Consider the following 15,735-nt stretch of genomic DNA (forward strand, 5'->3'; position numbering starts at 1 on the left):
TCATATACTAGTGGGAATTTTTCATTATAGAACTTGGCTTGTATATTCCAACAATGGGCCTCCTCAAGTGCCCTAGGTCTTCGTGAGCAAGCAAGTTGGATGCACACCCACGTAGTTTCTTTTGTTGAGCTTTCATATATTTATAGCTCTAGTGCATCCGTTGCATGGCCATCCCTACTCCTTGCATTAACATCAATCGATGGGCATCTCCATAGCTCATTGATTAGCCTCGTTGATGTGAGACTTTCTCCTTTTTTTGTCTTCTCCACATAACCCCCATCATCATATTCTATTCCACCCATACTGCTATGTCCATGGATCACGCTCATGTATTGCGTGAAGGTTGAAAAAGTTTGAGATTACTAAAGTATGAAACAATTGCTTGGCTTGTCATCGGGGTTGTGCATGATGAGAGCATTCTTGTGTGACGAAAATGGAGCATGACTAAACTATATGATTTTGTAGGGATGAACTTTCTTTGGCATGTTATTTTGAGAGGACATAATTGCTTAGTTAGTATGGTTGAAGTATTATTATTTTTATGTCAATATTGAACTTTTCTCTTGAATCTTTCGGATCTGAATATTCATACCACAATTAAGAAGAATTACATTGAAATTATGCCAAGTAGCATTCCACATCAAAAATTCTGTTTTTATCATCTACCTACTCGAGGACGAGCAGGAATTAAGCTGGGGGTTGCTTGATACGTCTCCAACGTATCTATAATTTTTGATTGCTCCGTGCTATATTATCTTCTGTTTTGGACATTATTGGGCTTTATTATTCACTTTTATATTATTTTTGGGACTAACCTATTAACCGGAGGCCCAGCCCAGAATTGCTGTTTTTTTGCCTATTTCATAGTTTCGCAGAAAAAGAATATCAAACGGAGTCCAAACGGGACTTGGACCCTGCGTCAAGAAAGCTACCAGGAAGCCCGAGGTAGGGGGGCGCGCCTAACCCCCCCTGGGTGCACCCTCCACCCTCGTGGGCCCCACATTGCTCCACCGACATACTCCTTCCTCCAATATATACCTACGTACCCCCAAACGATCAGATACGGAGCCAAAAACCTAATTCCACCGCCGCAACCTTCTGTACCCGTGAGATCCCATCTTGGGGCCTGTTCCGGAGCTCCGCCGGAGGGGCCATCGATCACGGAGGGCTTCTACATCAACACCATAGCCTCTCCGATGAAGTGTGAGTAGTTTACCTCAGACCTTTGGGTCCATATACTTATTAGCTAGATGGCTTCTTCTCTCTTTTTGGATCTCAATACAATGTTCTCCCCCTCTCTTGTGGAGATCTATTCGATGTAATCCTCTTTTGCGGTGTGTTTGTTGAGACCGATGAATTGTGGGTTTATGATCAAGTTTATCTATGAACAATATTTGAATCTTCTGAATTCTTTTATGTATGATTGGTTATCTTTGCAAGTCTCTTCGAATTATCAGTTTGGTTTGGCCTACTAGATTGATCTTTCTTGCAATGGGAGAAGTGCTTAGCTTTGGGTTCAATCTTGCGGTGTCCTTTCCCAGTGACAGTAGGGGCAGCAAAGCACGTATTGTATTGTTGCCATCGAGGATAACAGGATGGGGTTTATATCATATTGCATGAGTTTATCCCTCTACATCATGTCATCTTGCTTAAAGCGTTACTCTGTTCTTATGAAGTTAATACTCTAGATGCATGCTGGATAGCGGTCGATGTGTGGAGTAATAGTAGTAGATGCAGGCAGGAGTCGGTCTACTTATTTCGGACGTGATACCTATATACATGATCATGCCTAGATATTCTCATAACTATGCTCAATTCTGTCAATTGCTCAACAGTAATTTGTTCACCCACCGTAAAATACTTATGCTCTCGAGAGAAGCCACTAGTGAAACCTATGGCCCCCGGGTCTATTTTCCATCATATTAATCTTCCAACACTTAGTTATTTCCGTTGCTTTTATTTTACTTTGCACATAAAAATACCAAAAATATTATCTTATCATATCTATCATATCTCACTCTCGTAAGTGACCGTGTAGGGATTGCAACCCCTTATCACGTTGGTTGCGAGGATTTATTTGTTTGTGTAGGTGTGAGGGACTCGTGTGTAGCCTCCTACTTGATTGATAGCTTGGTTCTCAAAAACTGAGGGAAATACTTATGCTACTTTGCTGCATCACCCTTTCCTCTTCGAGGGAAAACCAACGCAGTGCTCACCTGTCGATACGAAGGCCAAGCTTTCTGCCACGGGTGGTTCTCCTGCTTCAGATGCTGCTTTCTATCGGTCTATCGTTGGTGCTCTCCAGTACCTCACTCTGACTCGACCAGAGATCCAGTATGCCATGCAGCAGGTGTGTCTTCATATGCATGCTCCTCGAGACGTTCACTGGGCTGCCGTCAAGCGGATTCTCCGCTATATCTGTGGCACTATGGATCTTGGCGTCACGCTTCACGCCTCTGCCGAGACCGCCCTCACCGCCTACTCCGATGCAGACTGGGTGGGCTGCACTGACACTCGTCGCTCCACTTCGGGCTATTGTGTCTACATTGGACCCTCGCTTATCTCGTGGTCGTCCAAGCTGCAGCCTATGGTCTCTCGTTCCAGTGCTGAGGCTGAGTATCGTGCAGTGGCCAACGCCGTCTCCGAGTGTTCGTGGCTTCGCCAGCTACTCAGGATCTCTCTTGCCCTGTTGACCGTGCCACGGTCGTCTACGGCGACAACGTCTCGGCGGTCTACCTCTCCGCTAACCCGGTGCATCATCGATGGACCAAGCATATTGAGTTGGATATTCATTTTGTTCGGGAACAGGTGGCTCTGGGCCATATTCGTGTTTTACGCGTCCCTATTCCCACCAATTTGCAGATATCATGACCAAGGGCTTGCCTACAGCGTCATTTGAGGAGTTCCGTTCCAGTCTATGCGTCAGCCGCGGTGCCGCTTCGACTACGGGGGGTGTTGAGTATATGTGTTATGTGCATATTATGTATTGGGCCCACCTCCTAGTTTCTTGTATAGTTCAGGTCTGTGGCCCACCTTTGTACATCATATATACGTGCCTATGCACAAGGAGCAATACATCGTTGTGCAATCATACAGCTTCCATGGCCAAAAGGAAGATGCATATTTTTTTCAGGTAGGGTAGGAGAGGAAGATATATGCTAAAATATTTGAAACAATGTATGTTTGCAGGACCCTATGTCCAAACAAGGTACACATGCATGTGTTATTATAATAATTTACATCACATTATTCATATCATGTAGCTTCGATTGAACCTATGTCCAACCAAGGTAAACATGCATGTGCTATAATAATAATCTACAACAACATATTGATATTATTGTTTTACATTTTTACTTTTCACAACTTTGTTATATTAAATATTTAGAATGCTAGCCGTGCAGGTGCACGAGTTGACGACTAGTGAATTTAATTGGCAAAGTGTATTACATCTCCAAAGTGTATTCACATGACATACACGTTTGGCTTTCACATTACATCTCCAAAGTGCTGGAAGGGATGCGACGACAGCACGCCGCAGCCGTCCGCAAGGGGAGCAGGGGCTTTCGCCACAAGAAAGCAAGGCGGAGAGGGAGGGGACCTCGACAACGCCTCCAAGGAGGGAGCCGAAGCCAAACAATGGTGTCGTTAATGTCGTGGCCGTCGCCGTTGGCCAAGGGTTTCCCCCGCACTAGTAGAAGACAGAGCTTTGGTTCGGGCAGGGCAAGCCCATTAGTCTCGGTTCAGTCACGAACCGGGACCCATGGAGGCATTCATCCCGGTTCGTTAGCCCAGGGGGCCAGCCGGGGCCTCGTGGGCATTGGTCCCGGTTTGTGGGGACCCATTTGTCCCGGTTCTAGGCACGAACCGGGACAAATGGGCCTCGCTCCTGGCCCACAACCATTGGTCCCGGTTCCAGCCACGAATCGGGACAAATGAGTTGCCTATATATACCCCATCGCCACGGCAGAGGACTCCACAGTGCTCTGTTTTTTCTGGCCGGCGAGGGGAGGGCATTTGGGTGCTCCATCTCACCTCCTATGCACATGAGGTGTTCGATGAAATGTCTGAGCCACACTAGTTAATCTTTCTCCTCTCGAAACTCGACCTCCGAGCTCCATTTTCCCCGAGATTTGTCTAGGTTTAGCGGTCCGTCACGTCCCGTCCCCGTCTTCACCGCCGTCGATCGCCCGCGCCGATCTCGTTGCTGGTACCACCGTGGTGAGCCTCTTGTTCTTATATTCTTTCTGAAAGAAAAAAAATTCTTACTTCAGATAGATACTTGTCTAATTTTCTTACTTTCATTATTCCTTGTTATTATATAGTGCGATGGTTTTGGTATCCGCCCCCGTCGGCCCTCATCCTGTCTATGATTCGGATGTGGTATATATTATCTATTTATAACCATTTGGTTCATTTATTGTTTATGACAATTATGCCGACCAACGTGACATAGATTTCATTTATCTAGGAGGTGGTTGAACCGGAAATTCCAACCGACCCTATTGTCGAGAGGTTAAATTTAGTTGAAGAAGAAAACAATTACTTGAAGGAAAAAATAAAAAAAATGAGGAGGAGAAGATGATATTGGAGTTGCATGTTGCGGATGTCGTCGATGATCACAAGATCAAGATGGATGCAATGCGGTTGAAGATTAGAAAGATTAGAAAATATGCCATTCATACCGAGGCTTGGTATTATTATGCAGTTGGATCAATTGTTACCTTGGTTGCGATTATGATCGCATTCGTTATTGCATTGAAATGTTTTACATAATTTCAATGTATGGTTTAATTAGATGCTCTGGAGAGCTATATGTTGTTCAATGAGAACTATGTATGTACTTTGGTTTTAATGTGATGATGAACTTCTATTAATTTGGTCACTTATCAATTTCAGGGTCTTATAGCTCAAAATAATCAGTAAATGCATGAAAAATAACAAATGAAGTCATAAAGGGTTGAAAATTGATGATGTAGCTTTGAAAAACTCTGGAGTTCAAATAAGTTCAGAAAAATGAAATCCCTTAGTAACAGACGAGTTTCCGTATGAAACCCTGATACTTCGAAAGAGATTGTCCATTTTGTACATGAAGTGCATCCAGTTTTTGCTGTAACCCTCTCTACTTTCTTGCACATGCTATGTGGGTGAAATGATGATACCATGCCAACTTTCAACCTTTTCAGAGTTCATTTGAAATTCTTTTCAATTTCAGGGTCTTATAGCTCAAAATAATCAGTAAATGCATGAAAAATAACAAATGAAGTCAGAAAGAGTTGAAAATTGATGATGTGGTTTTGAATGGTGCATTTTGAACACAGAAAAACTCTGGAGTTCAAATAAGTTCAAAAAAATGAAATCCCTTTGTAACAGACGAGTTTCCCTATGAAACCCTGATACTTCGAAAGAAATTGTCCGTTTTGTACACGAAGTGCACCCAGTTTTTGCCGCAACCCTCTCTACTTTCTTGCACATGCTATGTGGGTGAAATGATGATACCATGCCAACTTTCAACCTTTTCAGAGTTCATATGAAATGCTTTTCAATTTCAGGGTCTTATAGCTCAAAATAATCAGTAAATGCATGAAAAATAACAAATGAAGTCAGAAAGGGTTGAAAAATGATGATGTGGCTTTGAATGGTGCATTTTGAACATAGAAAAACTCTGGAGTTCAAATAAGTTCAAAAAAATGAAATCCCTTTGTAACAGACGAGTTTCCATATGAAACCCTGATACTTCGAAAGAGATTGTCTGTTTTGTACACGAAGTGCATCCAGTTTTTGCCGTAACCCTCCCTACTTTCTTGCACATGCTATGTGGATGAAATGATGATACCATTCCAACTTTCAACCTTTTCAGAATTCATTTGAAATGCTTTTCAATTTCAGGGTCATGTAGCTCACAAAAATCAGTAAATGCATGAAAAATAACAAAAGAAGTCAGAAAGGGTTGAAAATTGATGATGTGGCTTTGAATGGTGCATTTTGAACACAGAAAAACTCTGGAGTTCAAACAAGTTCAAAAAATGACATCCCTTTGTAACATACGAGTTTCCGTATGAAACGCCCATACTTCGAAAGAGATTGTCCGTTTTGTACACGAAGTGCATCCAGTTTTTGTCGTAACCCTCTCTACTTTCTTGCACATGCTATGTGGGTGAAATGATGATACCATGCCAACTTTCAACCTTTTTAGAGTTCATTTGAAATGCTTTTCAATTTCAGGGTCTTATAGCTCAAAATAATCACTAAATGCATGAAAAATAACAAATGAAGTCAGAGAGGGTTGAAAATTGATGATGTGGCTTTGAAAAACTCTGGAGTTCAAATAAGTTCAAAAAAATGAAATCCCTTTGTAACATACGAGTTTCTTTATGAAACCCTGATACTTCGAAAGAGATTGTCCGTTTTGTACACGAAGTGCATCCAGTTTTTGTCGTAACCCCCTCTACTTTCTTGCACATTCTATTTGGGTGAAATGATGATACCATGCCAACTTTCAACCTTTTCAGAATTTCAGGGTCTTATAGCTCAAAATAATCAGTAAATGCTTGAAAAATAACAAATGAAGTCAGAAAGGGTTGAAAATTCATGATGTGGCTTCGAATGGTGCATTTTGAACATAGAAAAACTCTGGAGTTCAAATAAGTTCAAAAAAAATGAAATCCCTTTGCAAAAGACAAGTTTCCGTATGAAACCCTGATACGGTAGCAAAAGGAATGAACTAAAAAGCTTTTATAAACCTCTAGTATTTTTTAAACTAAAATTATATAAAATTCATGCACTGAAATTATCAAAGTATTTTCTGTTCAAAAAATGAAAAGCAGAAAGAAACAAAATAAACTTTAATAAATAAGTAGAAACAAAATAAAATAAATAAGTAGAAACAAAATAAAATGTAATAAAATTTAATAAAATAAATAAGTAGAAACAAAATAAATTAAATTAAAATTTAATACAATAAAGAAGTAGAAACAAAATAAACTTTACAAAAGTAAAATAAATAAACTTTAATAAAATAAATAAAAATAGGACCAGTAAGTTTTTTGTTGTAAGTAGAAACAAAATAAAATAAATAAAGCAACAAAAAAATTGTAAAAGGTGCCACCTGCTGTGCCACCACGGCCTGAATACGACTAGAAACCCAACCATGGGCCAGGATTCAGGCCCGCATGAGGCCCAGTAGGCCCACAAGCACATCATGACAAATTAGGCCCGAAAGCCCGCAGTTGAGAGGAGCTCCAGAGGGTTGGCACAGTAGCGCTTATAAACCACTCTCGAGCTCTCTCAACTAGCGAGGTGGTACTAAAGTTTTGGCCGCGACGCGGGCAGCACGGGGCCTCTGGTCCCGGTTGGTACGACCAACCGGGACTAAAGGGATGCATTGGTACCGGTTCATGACACCAACCGAGACCAGTGCCCCCCTTTCGTCCCGGTTGGTGCCACCAACCGGGACCAAAGGCCGCCGCTTCCCGCCCTTTGGGCTGCCGAAAACTGACCTTTGGCATAGAGGAGAAGAAGAAAAAATAGATTCTATTTTTTATTCTTCTCCTCTATTCCTTCTTCTTCTCCTTTTTTTCTTCTTCTCTTTTTTTATCTTCTACTTCCTCTTCTTAATTTTTATCGGGAACTCCGTTCCAAAATAACTTCGACATGAGGAGCGGTCGATATATATACCCCCTCTCGACCGTGATAACTTATACCACGGGAGCACCCCCCGGCCTTCTCGCTCGACCAAAACTCTCGAGGACACCCAAACCCTAGAAAAAAACGATGTCGGTCTCCTACCCCCTCCCGCCGGGCCCCTACCCGACAAACTCTCTTGAGGCCACCCAAATTTACCAAGTTAAAAGGGCGTTGTCGTCGAGGCCACCCATACCCTTGAAGCGTTGTCGAGACCACCTCAAACCCTTGAAGCGTTGCCGAGGCCACCCCAAACCCTAGAGAAGCAGCGTCGAGGCCACTAATATGATTCCTTATTGTGATTAGCTAGCTAGTTCTACGCTTGCCACTAATATATCCATCTGTCATGTTTGAATAATAATTGCCATGTTGTAAATATTTGCAGAAACTATGGAGCACCCCCGAGACGAAGCAACAGAAGCGGTGTTGGGGGACATAATCGCACAAGGAAGTGATGCCGTCTTGTCGTTTCTCAATGACACCGATGGTCTGGAAGGACAAGGTGAAGACGCGGGCTATGATTATGATGGCTCCGGTGACCCAATGCCGGTGCCAGAAGGAGACTGTGATGACGGCTCCGGTGACCCAATGCCGGTGCAAGAAGGAGACCGTGATGACGGCTCCAGTGACCGAACCAAGTCCGGCCAGGTATATATATTAGTTAAGCCTGTGCTGACTAGCTAATTGATGCATTCATTGTTTTGGTATATGTACACATATTAATTAACTCTCGTCTTTCTTCTTTTTTCTAGCCCTCCGGATCGAGCACAACTTCAGTAAGGAGACGAGGCCCAAAGAAAAAGTTGCGCTCGGATGAAAGGTTTGAGATCACAGCAATCGCGCGCGATGGCATGCCGATTGAACCCATCCAAACAAAGGAAGCATTTGCGGCTCAGTGCGGGGTTCTTGTTAGGGACAAGATCCCGATCAGTATCCACCAATGGTTAAAGCCTAAGAATGAAGACCCTGAGGTGTCTTATGTCGACGATATGCAGAAAGATGATCTTTGGACCGCGCTGAAGGCAAATTTCACCCTACCGCCAGAGGAGGATCCGGAGAAGCCAGTTAAAGAGCAATTGATCAAGTCTCATGCTCTTAAGAAGATGGCAGAACTATTAAGGAGGTGGAAGAATGAGCTGAAAACATCGTTTGTCGACAAAGAAAAGACACCTGAATTCACCGGCCGGTATGAGAAGATCAGAGATCATTGGCCCGCATTTGTGGCCCACAAGACATCGGGCAAGAGTAAGAAGATGTCAGCGACAAACAAGAAAAATGCTGCGAAGAAGAAGAATCACCATCGCACGGGGTCAGGTGGCTACCTCAAAGCCCGACCGTTGTTGGCCAAGGCTGAGAATGACCTGATTAATAAAGGGGTCGAACCAGAGACATTGCACTGGCAAGACCGTTGCCGGACTTGGTTCTTCGGGGTTGGCGGAACCTTGGACCCTGTATCAGGGAAGTGCGTTTGGACGGACGAGCAACTGCGCATACCCGTCACGAGGCTTCAGGAGTATATCGAGGCAGCACAGCAAGGGACGTTCGTTCCAGACAGAGAGAACGACGAGCTAACAATGGCCCTCGGGAATCGTGAGCACCCTGGACGGACACGAGGCACGCCAGGCTCCGTTCTGTGTAAGGCTGGGTTTCCGGACGCAGGGGGTTACAAATGCCAGAAGAGGAGGAAGAAATTGGAGCATACCCAACTGCAGGCACTGCAGGCAAGGGTACAAGCGATAGAGGAACAAGAAGCAAATCGTACCAAACGACCTGCTGAAGCTTCCCCTGAAGCTACCCCGCCATCTCAGCGGATAAGCAGCGTGGCTTCCACCGAGCAGCTTCAGCTGGAGCCTGTCTTCACGGCTCCTGCTAGCTACCCCGTGGATGCTATCACGGAGTCTCAACATTGCCACCTTATGACGCAATGGATGAAATTCAAAGTCAAGGCGGCTGTTGACTCTGTTTTACCTACTGAACCTGGCGCAACCTACCACTGCCGGCCGATTCCAGAAGGATATGCTACGGTGATGGTGGATGAAATAACGGACGGATTTGAGGACCTCGAGGTTGACCACCCTACCGGTGAAGGGGAGACTCGGCTGGGTTCTTCTCTGAAGACTCCATGCCTATGGTGGAAGGAGCTCATCAACCTTCCGAACTGGACGCCTCCACCTCCTCCTCCTCCGGCGAGTCAGGGCACTCTGCCTCCTCCAGCGAGTGATCAGGGCACTCAGCCTCCTTCTCCGACGCGTGGCGGCACTCCGCCTCCTTCTCCGCCTGCACCGGCGCGCCCGAGCAGCCAGCCTCCTCCTTCTCCGCCTCGTCAACAAGGGAGGAAGAGACCCGACGCCGCTCCGGCTGCTCCGGCGCGTTGTAGTCCTTCTCCTCCGCCTCGTAAGCAAGCACGAAAGAAGACAGCCACAACCGCTCCGTCTGCTCCAGCGTCTAGCAGTACAGCCAGAGGCGGGAGGCAATACAGATTCGGTCCACCTCTCAAGCCTCTAGAGAAGTTACCATATGAGAGGACCGTGGAAGAAAGCGCGAAGATCGTGGAAAAAGAAGTGAAGGACTTCTTTGAAGTGGTGAAAGCAAAGAAACATCCACCTCCAGAGGAGAAGATAGATCCGGTGAAAGCAGAGCACAGTATCGATGCCCTGAGGAAACCACCAAAGTCTCTGCCGAAAACCAACTATGAGCGCATTACTGAAAAGGTATATATCGAAGCGGGGCGGTCGGGAAGTACTATCAGTGATCGAAGGTTAGCAAAACGACGAGTTGGGGAAAAAATTGCCCAGCTCGGCGAACAAGCGGACCAATCGTGCCCCCCCCCCCCCGCTCAAGGTGTCTAGCGATATCGTCGCTAATGATCCGAGGATGGTGCCCGGTTATAGCAATCTTGGAGATTACCTGCCAGACGATGGACATTATGATTTCTTGGAGGTGGACGAACACAAATACCATTACGGGAAGCCTCTTGTCAAAGATGAAAAATCTCTAACAACGATGATGCGAAGATTCCATGATTGGTACATGAAAACCTGCAGAGAGTCTTGGGGGACGAATACTTTGTATCTGAGAGTTAAAGAAGAGCACGACCTCGTTGGAATTGATCTGTTGTCTGTTCCATTTGAGGAGTTCTTTCAGTTTTTCAATCAAAAGGCCCTCGATAAATTAACGGTCACTTGCTACTGTCTCTAAGTACTACTTCTGTCATTAAGTCTCTATATATAGCTCATCTCTTTCATTGCAGGTATTTATAATTATCCTAACTATATTATGCAGATTGAAGATCGTCGAGTGCAGGAAAGCAGAAATGTATGATATTGGGTTCATTAACCCAACTCTCATAGATGAATTTACGGTTAAAAAGAGTGCCAAAGATGCCGAGGCCAACTTGCTCAAATCATTGATAATAAATCAAAACAAAGATAAAATACTCTTACAACTTCAAGTGAGTGTTACTGTCTTGTGCATATTCGGTTTCCCTTATTACTTGAGCAAGGTTATAGTAATGTAATTGATGAGTTATGCATGCGTGCGCAGCTTCTACTATATTCTCCTGGAGATTAAGCTTGAGCAGGGACTAGTAACCGTCTTAGACTCGAGACGAAAAGATCCCGAGACCTATGCGGACATGACTAAAATTCTCAACAAGTAAGTCAATCGATCATTATCGCACCATATCGGCAACTTTTTGTTCATTTCCTGATATCTCAAGTAATAATTATTTTCTTTGTCTTGCAGTTGCAGGGTTTGGAAAAAGTTCACCGCAGAAGCTCCGGGACTGCCGAAGGAGCTGCGATATACATACCCGAAAGTAAGTACTACTAGCTAGCTAGTTCCGCGCATCTCCCGTTGATTCTAGCTACTTTCATCAATGCCATTTATAATGCTTCATTATCAGTTTGACTGACCTCTATTTCTCGTAAAGTGCGTGTGGCAGGAACAAGGAAATGATTACTGTGGATACTACGTGTGCGAGTTCATTTACGACGCGACTTGCAAAGATAAGCGGGGCTACTCTAAAAGACAATATGAATTGCGTAAGCAATAATATTCACAATTTCATTTTATTACACCGTCATTTCTGTTGAGTTTCATTCATATATATGTATTAACCCCCTTCTTCAAATTAGACGTGGCAGATGCGGAATGAACTCCTACCAGAAGATCGTGAAAGCAGTTCAAGAGGAATTGGCGGGATTCTTTCTTGACCACGTCATCAATAAAGCCGGAGAATACCATGTTGATGCTGAGTTCATATATAATTAGGGGAGATTATATTGTAAGAGATCTTAATATTGTGTGTGTGTGTGTATATATATATATATATATATATATATATATATATATATATATATATATATATATATATATATATATATATATAGCCAGTAGCGTCGGATAGATATACGAAAACTTGTTGTTCGCGCAAGCTCTTGGAGCAGGAGAGGTCGATATCACTTCTATCGGTATGCATGACAAACTTCTGTACTTAATTGTTTCCTTCATTTGCTTACTAGCTAGCGTGTTGAGGGCCTCTCTATACGTATAGTACGTAGCGTCGACCAAGCACGGAGATAAGAGAGGATACTTCTCTCTATTAATTAATTAGCTACCTAACACAATATATGAAACACCTTAATTAATCATACAAAACCCCCAAACCGCCCCCCCCCCCCCCTTTTCGGAAAAAAAAAACCCTAACCCCTGAACAGGTGACGCGTGGATGCCTATTGGTCCCGGTTGGTGCCACCAACCGGGACTAAGGCCCTCCTGCGTGGATGTTCATTCCTTTATTTCGCATTGCCATTTTTTCATTGGTATAATACTAACTGCTACAGGCTGGTTTCCACTTGTTTAAGACTTGAATCTTTTTTGACTCTACACACCTTGTGTTCTGTCTTTGCTTAGAGCGCTGCTACAGGAACGACGCTGGCTGGCCGATGTTTGAACGACACTATGGATCGAACCATGCATCTGTAGTAAGTGTTGCAGAGCCGCTTGATGAAGCGTCATCTGCAAATCGTGCATCGAGTGTCGGCCACAGAGTGTTCCGCTTTGCTTATAAGAAAGATCGCAGGACCTTGCTATGTGCTTTCCACGTATAGGATTAGACTCTGTTTAGCACTCGAGCCTATCAATCTAGTGTAGCTGTCCCTTTCCTTTGTATATTACTCGTATCAAGCAAGTTTTTGTGTCTTGGTGAGTTCGAATTGCAACGTAATAATGCATCAGTAAATCATACAGGGGTATAACTATCAGTTCGTCCAATCACTCGCTTTGAACATGGTCGAATAACTAAAATTTCTATGTTCGAACAATAAAATGGGCATTGTTCATATATCAAATTTACCATGGTCCAAAACTAAAATTTCCATGGTTCATATATTAAAATTTGCCATCGTAAAGTACGACAAAGAAGTAAATAAAATTGTCATGGATGATTGAATTTTTTTTTAAAAATGCCATGTCTGTGGAACTATTTGTTTTTTTTTTTCATATTTTGGCCATCTGTGAAAAACGAAAAAAAAGATTTATGTTGTTAATTGTATCTAAAGACTAAAACTACTTTTTTTATATAATTGGCCACCCCCTTTTGAAGAAAACAGGTACAAATAGGATTAAGTGGGATTCAAACCCAGGTGTCTAGGAGGAAGCTAGAGGCACTAGCCAGTTTGATGGGCGTGCGGGCTTGCTCTGGAGAACGTTTGTGCCCGCTTTATGTTGTAGCCAACGAATAAAAATGGTGGCTTGGCTTCCCCTATGCTACGACATCCATGCATTGGAACGAATGGCACAGAGGAAGTTCGCGCCAGCGAGTGATAAATCTGATGTAAAATACTTAGTGATCCCGATTTTTTTCCGGATCTGACTCTTTTCATACCGCTTGCATCAGCGGCGGTAGGGTCGTATAAGTTACCAACGTGGCAATGGCGGTAGGATCTTGGTCAACGTGTCTACATTGTCTTGTGCCATGATGTGGCAAAGTGCCTACCGCCAAGGCCTTAGGTGATAGCCGTTTGTACCTTACTGTCGGATGCTTCAATTTGGGGGTAGGCCCCTGAAGTGTTTGTAAATTGGTGGGCTTGCGTGGGTTACCCACTGACCCATTCACCTCCAATTTTCTTCATCTCTGAGCTGATGCCCCCTCCCTCACTCTTCCCCATCACTACTAGAATACTGGGCTACGCCGAGTGCCACGGACACTCGGCAAAGGGCCGAAACCGCCGGCAAAGCCTTTGCCGAGTGTCACCCTCGGCGAAAGCCACCCGGCGTACACCTTTTCGGCAAACTAGATTTTGCCGAGAGCCAGAACACGGGCACTCGGCAAAGACTTTGCCGAGAGCCATACAGCACCACTCGGCAAAAAAAAAGTAGCTAACGGATAGCAGAAGGTGCCGGCGGTTCCTGACACGTGGGACCAGGGGAACAGGCCGAGCGGCTTCTTTGCCGAGTGCCACTCTCGGCAAAGCCACCCAGTAGGTGGCTGACACGTGTCAGCTCCTGACACGTGGGACCAGGGGAACAGGCCGAGGGGCTTCTTTGCCGAGTGCCACTCTCGGCAAAGCCACCCAGTAGGTGGCTGACACGTGTCAGCTCCTGACACGTGGGACCAGGGGAACAGGCCGAGGGGCTTCTTCGCCGAGTGCCACTCTGGGCAAAGCCACCCAGTAGGTGGCTGACACGTGTCAGCTCCCGACATGTCGGACCAGGCGAACAGGCCGAGGGCCACTCTCGGCAAAGCCACCCAGTAGGTGGCTGACACGTGTCTGCTCCTGACATGTGGGACCAGGCGAACAGGCCGAGGGCCAACTTTGCCGAGAGCCACTCTCGGCAAAGCCACCCAGTAGGTGGCTGACACGTGTCAGCTCCTAACATGTGGGACCAGGCGAACAGGCCGAGGGACAACTTTGCCAAGAGCCACTCTCGGCAAAGAGAACGACTAGGAGGCTGACACGTGTCACCTCCTGACATGTGGGACCACGAGAGCAGGCCGAGGGCCAACTCTGCCGAGAGCCACTCTCGGCAAAGAGAACCACTAGGAGGCTGACACGTGTCACCTCCTGACATGTGGGACCACGAGAGCAGGCCGAGGGCCAACTTTGCCGAGAGCCACCCTCGGCAATCCTTTCCCTGTTACCGAGTGCCCTCTCGGTAAAGTTGTCAGGGGCACCACAGGTTATTACCCTTTACCGAGAGGCCTCTCGGTAAAGGTGTCAGGTTCTACTGGTTGGTACATGTTTACCGAGATGCCTCTCGGTAAAGGGTGCATTCTGGTCCAGTTTCACAGTCTTTACCGAGAGCAACCCTCGGTAATGGTGTGCCCAGGAGCCTTTTTTTCATGTTTCTGTTTCTTTCCAGCAGCGAAACATATACAGCAGCAGCATATAGTTCATCACACATAGAACATGTCACATATAGGCATCATTGAACAAAAGAAGCAATGATTCTGAAAAGCATTCCACGTAAAAGCAATAGTGCATAAAAGGTGAAATAGTAGTGAAGACACTCGACTACCACAAGTTTAGAAGTCTCAAGATGCAAGAGTTCTCAACATACAAGGAACAGTTTCAAACATAACATAACATGAAGTTCACGCGATTTTGGAGATCGGAATGATAACATCAACATTAGAAGGCATCATTCCGTTTGCTGCCCCAACTCCATCAACCGGAGTGATAACATCAACATTAGACGGCATCATTCCCTTTGCTGCCCCAACTCCACCAACTTGAGGTGGAACTACCGGAACATTGTTCGACCCTTGTGATGGGTTGAGCTGTGATGGATTGACCCAATAGTGAGATGAATGCATATGGTAATGCCGAAAATGGTGATAGAAATAGTTTGAACGAAACTCACAATGTTCCATTCTTGCGTCGGTGGCATCTCTGGCACTGGTTGGCCTTGCATGGAATAAAGATTGGCCACCATATGTTGTAAAGACTTCACTAGATCATCTTGTGCCTTCAGCTTGCCCGGTTTTCATCTCGTTCTTTCTCGGTGTCAATCAGTCGAGTCTACAATATGGCAATGCAAATGTCATTC

This window comes from Aegilops tauschii, chromosome 7 (genome assembly GCF_002575655.3).
Source record: "Aegilops tauschii subsp. strangulata cultivar AL8/78 chromosome 7, Aet v6.0, whole genome shotgun sequence".
Classification (NCBI taxonomy): domain Eukaryota; kingdom Viridiplantae; phylum Streptophyta; class Magnoliopsida; order Poales; family Poaceae; genus Aegilops; species Aegilops tauschii.